This window comes from Dermochelys coriacea, chromosome 3 (genome assembly GCF_009764565.3).
Source record: "Dermochelys coriacea isolate rDerCor1 chromosome 3, rDerCor1.pri.v4, whole genome shotgun sequence".
Lineage (NCBI taxonomy): Eukaryota > Metazoa > Chordata > Testudines > Dermochelyidae > Dermochelys > Dermochelys coriacea.
Genome location: NC_050070.1, coordinates 105,715,982 through 105,728,665, shown reverse-complemented (window position 1 = coordinate 105,728,665; position 12,684 = coordinate 105,715,982). Strand labels below are relative to the sequence as shown.

At 41.3% G+C, this 12,684-nt stretch overlaps 1 long non-coding RNA gene across 1 annotated transcript; it reads left to right on the top strand.

Moving 5' to 3' along the window:
* Positions 1-236: 236 nt before the first annotated feature.
* On the top strand, positions 237-9,410 carry LOC122459363. The gene is made up of 2 exons (XR_006279995.1): positions 237-2,304; positions 9,106-9,410. It is a non-coding gene; the product is annotated as an uncharacterized LOC122459363 (long non-coding RNA).
* Positions 9,411-12,684: the final 3,274 nt, after the last annotated feature.

Genomic DNA, 12,684 nt, shown 5'->3' with positions numbered 1-12,684 from the left:
TAGTTAAGCACTGGAACAAATTACCTAGGGAGGTTGCGGAATCTCCATCATTGGAGGCTTTTAAGGGGATGATCTAGATAATACTTAGTCCTCCCTCAATGTAGGGGATTGGACTAGATGATCTATCAAGGTCCTACATTTCTATGAATCTATCATTTAGCTCAGGGGTTCTCAAACTGGGGGTCAGAACCCCTCAGGGGGTCGTGAGCAATGTTCCCTCTAATTTTTGACAGGCCGTGTGCGCAAAAAATGTCTTCTGTGCAAAGTTTTGTGCTTCTGTGCAAATTTTTATGTGTGTGCAGTGTTTCGCTGTGTGCGCGGGGTTTAGGATCTGTGTGCGCGTGCGCACACGCATACAGCTTAGTGGGAACAGTGGTCGCGAGGTTATTGCATGGGGGGTTGCAAGCTATCAGTCTCCACCCCAAACCCCACTTTGCCCTCAGCATTTATAATGGTGTTAAATATATAAACAAGTGTTTTTAATTTATAAGGAGGGGTCGCATTCAGAGGCTTGCTATGTGAAAGGGGTCACCATTACAAAACTTTGAGAACCACTGATTTAGCTCCATCTCTCAGCAGGGTGGTGGACAGGCAGGCAGGGAGGGGCTTCTTCCTCAACCAAACAAGATTAGCTCCAAGAACCTAGCATTGTACAACCCAGGAAAAGACAAATGATGGACCATTACAGAATGAGAAGACAAGACATTGAGATATACTGGCTATCAAGTCAAGAGGGAATTTCTCCTGTTCTGAATAACTATGAAATATCATAGTCTGAGAGAGAGAGAAAAAAATGACAAATTCTTTAAAAAGAGATGGGGTTTGAAGTGAAATCTATTCAGAAACTGAGGGACAGTATCTAGGCGGGAAGCTCTCTATGAAATGCAGGATTCCCCACTACAGTTAGGGGGTAGTCTGGGAAACTGTTCAAAGGCAATAGGTAACTTGTGTTAGAAAAGGGATTTTTATCTAATTTGAAAGTTTAAAGCCTGAGATTGTATCTTATGTTTATTTTCTGTGTAACTTGTATGTGTTTGCATTCCCTTACTATTTCATCTTTGAATCAGTGTTTGTCTATTAAATAAATTTTTAGTTTATTTTTATGCCAAGTAGGTCTCTGTAGTGCACACTGTGTGGAGCATGAGTGGCAAAGCAGATTGATGTTTGCAGGACTAGTTTTATGCCTTTGAGGGTGACAAACCAGATGAGGAAAATCCAAGTATCTAGTAGTTAAGAACTCAGGGTGGATGGATTTGGGGAGACTTGAGACCACAAGAGATGTTGGTGTCACCCTTCAAAGTGTAAATAGGCTAGTGGAAGCCAGGATGAGACCTTGTGCTTGTGGGCAGGCTACTGGTGTCAGGGCTCTGAGCCATAGCAGCTCAGCATTAAGGCACCCCAGGTTACAGGCAGGCAGCAACAGAACTGTTTATTGGTCTGAGTGATCCCCAAAACATCACACCTAGAGAACGGCCAAAATTTCAAGGAAAATCTTGCAAAGAGAACATTTAATAGGCACGAGATCAAGAGATAGATAGAGGGGTACAAGAAAATCCTGAAAAAGAACCTCACTCATTATAACATAGGCTCAAATGTTTTTCTCCCACAGAAAAACCTGTGAGAGGAGTTCTGAAGGTCCTTGTCGAGATCACCCACATCATCCCATGGGTTCCGCCCATGCATACACAAAAGGTTAAGAGACTTGCCTCCAAACTGGACAGATCCCAGGATCATGTAGGAGGCCAAAGTTATCTCGTGCAAAGCCCCTGTGCCTTCATATTGGCTCTGACTCTCAATGACCCTGGTTCCCTAGTAGTATGGCTAGCAGGGTGTTCCTTTGGTCACAGTAACCACTGAACACAGAGGAAAAAGGCCCTGTGAAAAAGATAACAAAGTCTGGGAATATATGATCATTGTTCCTAATTTTTCTGGGTCTTGAGAGAAAACAATAGGCTTGATGTAAAATAATTGAAGTCTCTGAAAAGATTCATTGACTTCAATAGGTTTTGGATCGTGCCACTGTTCAGACTCCCCTAGCCTGCCCACGTCTCTCCCTGTCTCCATCCTGACCACAGTCTAAGCCCCAGATCATGCAAAATGGTTTCCACAAAGTCTACTTGGCGTCACAGGAGTACCTGAGTCCCATTTTCCTGTGAAATGGAAAAGACTTGTGTGCAGACCTAGGCAGCATGATCCAATGGCTGTAGTACAGCAACAAGCAAAATAACTTGGCAAGCAAAAGCAGCTGATGCAGAAAGTTTTGAAGAGACACATATTACTCAACATCAACAACTAAAGCAAAAGGTACTTTTAAACAGAAAGAGGAGATACAAACAAAACTAGTAAACAAACACTACTGCTTTTCCCTCCCCGATCTCTGAAAAGATATGTAAATCAAGAACTGGTTCTTTAGCTATGTAAAAGTCAACAAAAATGTGTGCTTAATTGGTCATTTTCAGCATGAAGCATAACAATTGACAACTGCATTTTATGTAGAAATATCTAAAACAGATTCAGCAGTGTTTCAACAGTAAAAACAAGCAAAACAACCAATCAACCAAAAAAAAAATGTTTTCAGAAATGATCAGTAGGTGGCAGACAAGTTCTATCTAAAATTAAGATTCTAGTTTTCCAGGAAAAACTCCTAAGCAACATTGAAAGATTTCCTCATGCTCACAAACACTAAAATGTGTAAATAGCTTGATGATGCCCCATGCTACTTAACACAACCCCACTTCGATAGGTTTATTGCCCAACTATAAAGCATTTAATCCTTAGCTGCCAGGTTGATTGCAAGAATGGTAAGTAGGGATCTCTAGTCCAAGGAGCGAACTTGCACCAGCAGGGGAAGTGGGGCACTTTGGATTCATCTTCTTTGAACTAGAGCCCCCACTGTGACCTGCTAGTGTTTTTTAATTCAACAGTTGGCTCAGAACTGATGTGGGTTGGCTAGCATCATATATCAAGCGAGATCAGAGAGGAAGGTGGGGTTAGGCTGCTGGGTTCAGTTCCCTGTTCCACCACAGACTTCCTGTGTGAGCCTGGACAAGTCACTTAATCTCTCTGGATTTAGGTTCTCCATCTGTTAAATGGGGATAATAGTATTTCCCTACCTCTCAGACGCATTGTGAGGCTAAGTATGTTAAAGATTGTGAGGCGCTCAGCTACTATGATGATCCTTTTATCAGAGATACAGAAAAGAAGGAAAAAGTTAAAGCATTTGAAATTAAAAGTATTAAATAAGGCTTTCATTTTAACAACATCCATTGTTCCCTTTACTTTCTCTGGAGAGAGTTTTTCAAAGGAATACACCCCTTGATTGACAGAATTTTAGATGGTATCAAAGATGGTAATAACTGTTTTTGGGGAAAAGAGAAGAAGTTACTTGAGATGGCTGGAGCTGTTAAAGTCTGATCCCATTTCATAAGATGACAAAACACATATACACAAAGGGGAAAGACAGAAATAGTAAAGACAGAAAATGCAGCTTCTGTCTCTGATGTTTTCACTTACAACCTCATTACTGGAAAAAACACCGGTACAGTGTTTCAGCTACTTCAAGACCTGGCAAACTTGAACCAGTGTTGGGCTCTTTAGCTAGTTTTCCAAATGCCATAACATCACAGTACCCATAGTTGTCATATTGCTGATAGGCTACATAATCTTAAATGGTTTAGCTGCATCCCTATTGAACATAAAATGACTGGCAGTCTTTCTTTGACCTTTGTTCTGTACTTAAATACTGTTTTGAGTATTTGGCCTAACCCTTTGTTTGGTGTCAAGGCTTGGGAGTTGATGTGATGGGGTGTACTAACCCCACCCTGGGCCAACAGGCCTGACAGATCACTGTGGGCCTGGGAAACCTCACCCCCCTCTTCCCTGCTGTGCATGCTCCAGGTGGAAGGGACAGATAAAAAGGAGGTAGCCCAATTCAGTCTGGGCTGGTTGAGAAGGAGGATATGGGCATGGGCATGGGCATGGGCTGGGGATGCATGCTCTTGCAGTTGTGCATGTGAATTTCTGAGCTATGGACCTGGACTATACTGCAGAGCACCAGCCAACTGTGGAGACTGACTGACTGACATGCTATGCTGCTGCTAGCTGGGGGGATGCTTGAGATGAGCGTTGTGCTAGGAAGTGACCCAGGGAATGTATTGGAAGCCAGGGCCTGAACCTTTAACTGGGAATTTCCTGGCTTCATAGGGCCATGGGTTGGAACCCAGTGGAGAAGAATGGGCCTTGGTTTCCCTATTTCTTCCTGCTTCCACCTCTGTGTGGTTCCTGGGGGCTACAGCCACAGATGGGTTGTTTGCTTTGCCCTGCCCAGAGGGTTAGAGCCCCAACTGCTATTGTTTGCCCCAGCCAAGAGGCTTAGGAGGCATAAACTGAGTATTTGCTGTGCCTTGCCAGGGGTTCTGAGTCCCCCGCATTGAAATTGCCTGATCCAGCAGGGAGTCCTGATGATTGTGTGGTGTAGCAACTCTGCATTGAGCTAATGGGGTAGTTCAACTTAACACACAATTCTATTGGCACATTCTCATAAAATAATTCCTTCTCCTTTATTGTTTATAAGTAGGGTTGGAAGGATTAGATTATTCAATGAATGATGGTAAACATTAATTTCACCACACTCTCATTAACCCATGAAAAAATATTGCCATCAATAATAGAAATTTACAGATAAGCAAAGTAAGAAAAATGCTGCTTGAGAATTTATTTGATGTAAAGATGTTTACTTCGTATATTTTGACATGTGATGTTGACAACTTGTTTGGTTTTTTCAGTCATAAAGCTTTATCTCTTTGGATCTCAATATCTACTATCATTAAACAATTATTGTTTGATCCCTGATAGTTTCCTGAAACTGAAAATTTAAACTGATCAAAAATAAAAAAGTTAAATTACTGATTGGATTATCTGTCAAAATTATAAATCAATAAAAATCAAATTCTGCCAAGCCCAATTACAAAGGGTATTCCAAGTTTTCCACTGGGAGCTACTGATGTAGATTTTAGTCTAGAACAATATGATATATTTCATTTTTATGACCTAAGTGACTATTCTTGTTTAGTTAATTGCCTTTGCTTGTTTGAGACCCGATCCAAAATTCCTTGAGGTAAGACTACATAAGTCCCTCGGGTACATCTTTCAAAACCACCCAGTCTTCCTGATTTCCATATCTGTAAATTCCTGATTTTTGTTTAGTTGGACCAGATTGGACTCCACTTTTGCATGTTCCTTTTTGCTGCTTTATGAGAGAAGACTTTGTAATAAAATCTCAAAAAAGAAAAGGAGTACTTGTGGCACCTATAGAGACTAACAAATTTATTAGAGCATAAGCTTTCGTGAGCTACAGCTCACTTCATCGGATGCATTTGGTGGAAAAAACAGAGGGGAGATTTATATACACACACACACAGAACATGAAACAATGGGTTTATCATAAGTGAGCTGTAGCTCACGAAAGCTTATGCTCTAATAAAGTCTCTAAGGTGCCACAAGTACTGCTTTTCTTTTTGCGAATACAGACTAACACGGCTGCTACTCTGAAACCTGTAAGGAGAGTGATCACTTAAGATAAGCCATCACCAGCAGCAGGGGGGGGAAAGGAGGAAAACCTTTCATGGTGACAAGCAAGATAGGCTAATTCCAGCAGTTAACAAGAATATCTGATAGGTTTCAGAGTAGCAGCCGTGTTAGTCTGTATTCGCAAAAAGAAAAGGAGTACTTGTGGCACCTTAGAGACTAACAAATTTATTAGAGCATAAGCTTTCGTGAGCTACAGCTCACTTCATCGGATGCATTCCGATGAAGTGAGCTGTAGCTCATGAAAGCTTATGCTCTAATAAATTTGTTAGTCTCTAATGTGCCACAAGTACTCCTTTTCTTTTTAAGAATATCTGAGGAACAGTGGGGGGTGGGGTGGGGTGGGGTGGGGAGGAGAAATAACATGGGGAAATAGTTTTACTTTGTGTAATGACTCATCCATTCCCAGTCTTTATTCAAGCCTAAGTTAATTGTATCCAGTTTGCAAATTAATTCCAATTCAGCAGTCTCTCGTTGGAGTCTGTTTTTGAAGCTTTTTTGTTGAAGGATAGCCACTCTTAGGTCTGTAATCGAGTGACCAGAGAGATTGAAGTGTTCTCCAACTGGTTTTTGAATGTTATAATTCTTGACGTCTGATTTGTGTCCATTCATTCTTTTACGAAGAGACTGTCCAGTTTGGCCAATGTACATGGCAGAGGGGCATTGCTGGCACATGATGGCATATATCACATTGATAGATGCGCAGGTGAACGAGCCTCTGATAATGTGGCTGATGTGATTAGGCCCTATGATGGTGTCCCCTGAATAGATATGTGGACAGAGTTGGCAACGGGCTTTGTTGCAAGGATAGGTTCCTGGGTTAGTGGTTCTGTTGTGTGGTGTGTGGTTGCTGGTGAGTATTTGCTTCAGGTTGGGGGGCTGTCTGTAAGCAAGGACTGGCCTGTCTCCCAAGATCTGTGAGAGTGATGGGTCGTCCTTCAGGATAGGTTGTAGATCCTTGATGATGCGTTGGAGAGGTTTTAGTTGGGGGCTGAAGGTGATGGCTAGTGGCATTCTGTTATTTTCTTTGTTGGGCCTGTCCTGTAGTAGGTGACTTCTGGGTACTCTTATGGCTCTGTCAATCTGTTTCTTCACTTCAGCAGGTGGGTATTGTAGTTGTAGGAATGCATGATAGAGATCTTGTAGGTGTTTGTCTCTGTCTGAGGGGTTGGAGCAAATGCGGTTATATCGTAGCGCTTGGCTGTAGACAATGGATCGAGTGGTATGATCTGGATGAAAGCTAGAGGCATGTAGGTAGGAATAGCGGTCAGTAGGTTTCCGATATAGGGTGGTGTTTGTGTGACGATCGCTTATTAGCACCGTAGTGTCCAGGAATCCTGACAGCAGGATTGTCTGGCTATGTAGACTCCCTCCTCAGGCCCTTTGTTACCAGTACTCCCAGCTATTTTCGAGACACCACTGACTTCCTGAGGAAACTACAGTCCATTGGTGATCTTCCTAAAAACACCATCCTAGCCACTATGGATGTAGAAGCCCTCTACACCAACATTCCACACAAAGATGGGCTACAAGCCGTCAGGAACAGTATCCCCGATAATGTCACGGCTAACCTGGTGGCTGAACTTTGTGACTTTGTCCTCACCCATAACTATTTTACATTTGGGGACAATGTATACCTTCAAATCAGCGGCACTGCGATGGGTACCCGCATGGCCCCACAGTATGCCAACATTTTTATGGCTGACTTAGAACAACGCTTCCTCAGCTCTCGTCCCCTAATGCCCCTACTCTATTTGCGCTACATTGATGACATCTTCATCATCTGGACCCATGGAAAAGAAGTCCTTGAGGAATTCCACCAGGATTTCAACTATTTCCATCCCACCATCAACCTCAGCCTGGACCAGTCCAAACAAGAGATCCACTTCCTGGACACTACGGTGCTAATAAGCGATGGTCATATAAACACCACCCTAATAGATATGTGGACAAATTTGCCAACTCTGTCCACATATCTATTCAGGGGACACCATCATAGGGCCTAATCACATCAGCCACACTATCAGAGGCTCGTTCACCTGCGCATCTACCAATGTGATATATGCCATCATGTGCCAGCAATGCCCCTCTGCCATGTACATTGGCCAAACTGGACAGTCTCTACGTAAAAGAATGAATGGACACAAATCAGACGTCAAGAATTATAACATTCAAAAACCAGTTGGAGAACACTTCAATCTCTCTGGTCACTCGATTACAGACCTAAGAGTGGCTATCCTTCAACAAAAAAGCTTCAGAAACAGACTCCAACGAGAGACTGCTGAATTGGAATTAATTTGCAAACTGGATACAATTAACTTAGGCTTGAATAGAGACTGGGAATGGATGAGTCATTACACAAAGTAAAACTATTTCCCCATGTTATTACTCCCCCCCTCCCCACCCCACCCCCCACTGTTCCTCAGATATTCTTGTTAACTGCTGGAATTAGCCTACCTTGCTTGTCACCATGAAAGGTTTTCCTCCTTTCCCCCCCCTGCTGCTGGTGATGGCTTATCTTAAGTGATCACTCTCCTTACAGTGTGTACGATAAACCCATTGTTTCATGTTCTCTGTGTGTGTATATAAATCTCCCCTCTGTTTTTTCCACCAAATGCATCCGATGAAGTGAGCTGTAGCTCACGAAAGCTTATGCTCTAATAAATTTGTTAGTCTCTAAGGTGCCACAAGTACTCCTTTTCTTTTTTGCAAATACAGACTAACACGGCTGCTACTCTGAAACCTAATAAAATCTCGACTCCCAAATTTATACAAAATCTTATGTCATCTCATGTTCTAAGACCTTATTTACACTAGAAAGGTTTTGCTAGTATAGTTACACCAGCAAACCTTCTAGTGGAGATGCAGTTCATACTGGCAAGAGTGTTTTTGCTGGTATGTTTTATAGCAGTTTCCTGAACAAAAGAAACTATGCTGACTGGCAAAATGACTCTTTTTTTTTTTTTTGCTGATATAAATGTATCTATACTAATGCTTTTGCTGACATAGCTATGTTGGTTAGGGGTGTGAAACACTGTTTATTTGACTCCTAGCTGATTACCACTGGCTTTGATGGATAAGTCATCTCTGTGGTTTCTGTCATAAGCTTTGTTTGTCATACATCAAATTACACTTCTTTACTGACCTGATAAAATCTGCCCTGACATATGACTTTTTGGATTTTAATGTTATAGAGGTTTAGACATAATTATCATTCTTCATTGGATCAATTCTCAGTTGAAATGCAGGAAGTTTAGGACTCATTATAGAATTTTTACTGAAAAAACATTTTTTAACAATACTATTATACCAATATTTTAGGTTCTAGTCCTTTCAGGGTTATTTTTTTTTAAATTACTTGCTATTTTATATTGTAGTGTTGGGTTTTATAAGTAAAGAAAATTATATTAATGTGGGCTCTTAAAGGGCTGGCCGAGATACTGTGCTTATTTTTAAAATATGTCATTCGCAAGAAAAATACAGAGAATAATTTGGAAATGTTATTTATTTGCATTACAGTTGCTCCCAAGGGCCACAATCAAGATTCAGGGCCCCATGTGCCAGGCATTGTACAAACAACAGAACAAAGACACGGAATCCCTGCCCTGAACATCTTTATCTAACCACTCAATCCTGCTCCCATTAGAGTCAAGAGTTTTGCTATTGACTTCAGAGTCGGAGGATTCCCATACTTGGCCAGTGTGAACATATGCAAATTGTCTGGTCCAGATCATATTATTGTTAAGGTATTTAGGGAGCTAACTAACAAGCTTACTGTCCTACTGACAATTATTTTTGAAAAATCAAACAGGTGAAAGACTAGATAAAAGTAAATAGAGTACCATTTTTTTAAAGTAAAGAAGAATAATTTTGACAAATACCATTCCCTAATCTAAGCCCTGATCAGAAAAGCACCTAAACATATGCAAAAAGAAAAGGAATACTTGTGGCACCTTAGAGACTAACAAATTTATTTGAGCATAAGCTTTCATGAGCTACAGCTCACTTCATCGGATGCATTCAGTGGAAAATACAGTGGGGAGATTTATATACATAGAGAACATGAAACAATGGGTGTGACCATACACACTGTAACCAGAGTGATCACTTAAGGTGAGCTATTACCAGCAGGAAAGCGGGGGGGGGGGGGGGAGGAAGAGGGGCTTTTGTAGTGATAATCAAGGTGGGCCATTTCCAGCAGTTGACAAGAACGTCTGAGGAACTGGGGAAGGAGGGGAATAAACATGGGAAAATAGTTTTACTTTGTGTAATGACTCATCCATTCCCAGTCTCTATTCAAGCTTAAGTTAATTGTATCCAGTTTGCAAATTAATTCCAATTCAGCAGTCTCTCATTGGAGTCTGTTTTTTTGTTGAAGTATTGCCACTTTTAGGTCTGTAATCGAGTAACCAGAGAGATTGAAGTGTTCTCCAACTGGTTTTTGACTGTTATAATTCTTGATGTCTGATTTGTGTCCATTTATTCTTTTACGTAGATACTGTCCAGTTTGACCAATGTACATGGCAGGGGGCATTGCTGGCACATGATGGCATATATCACATTGGTAGATTCTTGTCAACTGCTGGAAATGGCCCACCTTGATTATCACTACAAAAGGTCCCCTCCCCTCCCCCCCGCTCTCCTGCTGATAATAGCTCACCTTAAGTGATCACTCTGGTTACAGTGTGTATGGTAACACCCATTGTTTCATGTTCTCTGTGTATATAAATCTCCCCACTGCATTTTCCACTGAATGCATCCGATGAAGTGAGGTGTAGCTCACGAAAGCTTATGCTCAAATAAATTTGTCAGTCTCTAAGGTGCCACAAGTACGCCTTTTCTTTTTGCAAATACAGACTAACACGGCTGCTACTCTGAAACCTAAACATATGGTTAACTTTAAACACATGATTAATACCAGTGAAGTCACCTCAAGAAATTCTAACAGATTGAAAGTCATGAAAATATAGCTGATTTGTCCTTATTAAATGATATTAATCTAAGTGTTTTAATTACTGTTTCAGTCAGTTTAGGATCTGATCCCACTCCAATCAAAGTGAATAGAAATGTTCCCATTGATTCAATGGGATCTTGATTGGGATCTTGGTATTAATACTAAAATAGTGGGCACAGGTCTATAAAATAGATCAATGAAATAAACATGTATTTTCCTCCTTTCGGTAAATGATTTCCCTTTATATTTGACAAATATGTTTTCTCGTGTGATTTTGCTTGACAACTCAGCATTTTGTAGAAAAATTGCATTGTTCTTTTTACAGAACTTATTGTTAACTATCACCCAAATCATTAAAATTTTATACTGTAGATTAACTGATATTAACTTTTTTCCTTTATTTGCTCTCCACTTTGTTTTCTTCCCATATCTTTTACCCTTGTTCTAATGATTGAAGTATCTGCCACGTAAATCTTTGCCAAAAAGGGGTTGACCTGCAAAGAGCAAAGAGGGTTACTAGAGTATCTTAACTTTCTGGGCTGTTTCTATGTCTCAATGTTATGTTTTAGAAGTTAACCATTATTTTTCTGTACACACTGAAATATGAAAACTAAGTCTATTTCCAAACCATCAAAACTGTGCCTATCATACTAAGAATCTGCTGCTAGCAGTCCTTTCAAGACTAGCTTGCCAACGCCAAGTGCTCAGAAATGTCAGGCTGTAAAAAATGAGGTTTCTAATAAATATTATTTTTAAACCCACTATAAACCAGTGTAAAGTATATAGTCAGTATGTGCACAAATAACATAGATAGATCCCATGCTGCAAACATTAACTTTACTCACACAAATAATCAGAGGCCTGATCCTGTGCCCACAGAAGTCAATAGTAAGGCACCTATTGACTTCAGTGTACAGGATTAAGTCCCAAATGGGTACAGGTAAGCTCATGCTTAAGTGTTTGCAGGACCCGGGCTATAATTGGCTGAGCTTATGAAGGCCTTACTCTCAACTCTATGGCATTTCTTTGTCCATCTAGCTCTGCTTTGATCTATAGACAATTTCAGAGGTGGTGCTGGAGGCTGTATGGCTGTGCTTAACAGCTGGCAAGGTCTCCCGCAGAATCAACAGGGTTCATCCCTGGAATTGATTGAATGCGGTGTTCGGAAGTTATTGCATTACACACAGAGAAATGCCATCAAACTGAGTGCAAGCCTTTTGCATGTTTGGCCAATAACCTAAGATATCTAAATGGAAATTTATTTTTACTTGCATACACTTGTTTTGTATCAATAATGAAAAACTGTTATAAGTGAAAAGTATAATTATTGGCACTGTTCATGTTTATGTTTTGAATCCCATGCACTGCTACAGGCTGGGGACCGACTGACTAAGCAGCAGTTCTGCAGAAAAGGACCGGGGGATTACAGTGGATGAGAAGCTGGATATGAGTCAGCTGTGTGCCCTTGTTGCCAAGAAGGCCAACCGCATATTAGGCTGTATTAGTAGGAGCATTGCTAGCAGATCGAGGGAAGTGATTACTCCCCTCTCTTCGGCACTGGTGAGGCCACACCTGGAGTATTGTATCCAGTTTTGGTCCCCCCACTACAGAAGGGATGTGGACAAATTGGAGAGAGTCTAGCGGAGGGCAATGAAAACGATTAGGGGGCGGTGGCACACGACTTACTAGGAGAGCCTGAGGGAACTGGTGTTATTTATTCTGCAGAAGAGAAGAGTGCGGGGGGGATTTGATAGCAGCCTTCAACTACCTGAAGGGGGGTTCCAAAGAGGATGGAGCTCAGTTGTTCTCAGTGGTGGCAGATGACAGAACAAGAAGCAATGGTCTCAAGTTGCAGTGGGGGAGGTCTAGGTTGGATATCAGGAAACACTATTTCACGAGAAGGGTGATGAAGCACTGGAATGGGTTACCTAGGGAGGTGGTGGACTCTCCATCCTTAGAGATTTTTAAGGCCCGTCTTGACAAAGCCTTGGCTGGGATGATTTAGTTGGTGTTGGTCCTGCTTTGAGCAGGGGATTGGACTAGATGACATCTCTTCCAACCCTAATATTCTATGTTGTGCATTCAGTGAGAGCAATGAAAGCAGATTAGTTTCACTTTTTGTTATAGTCCTGTCCAGTGCCTGG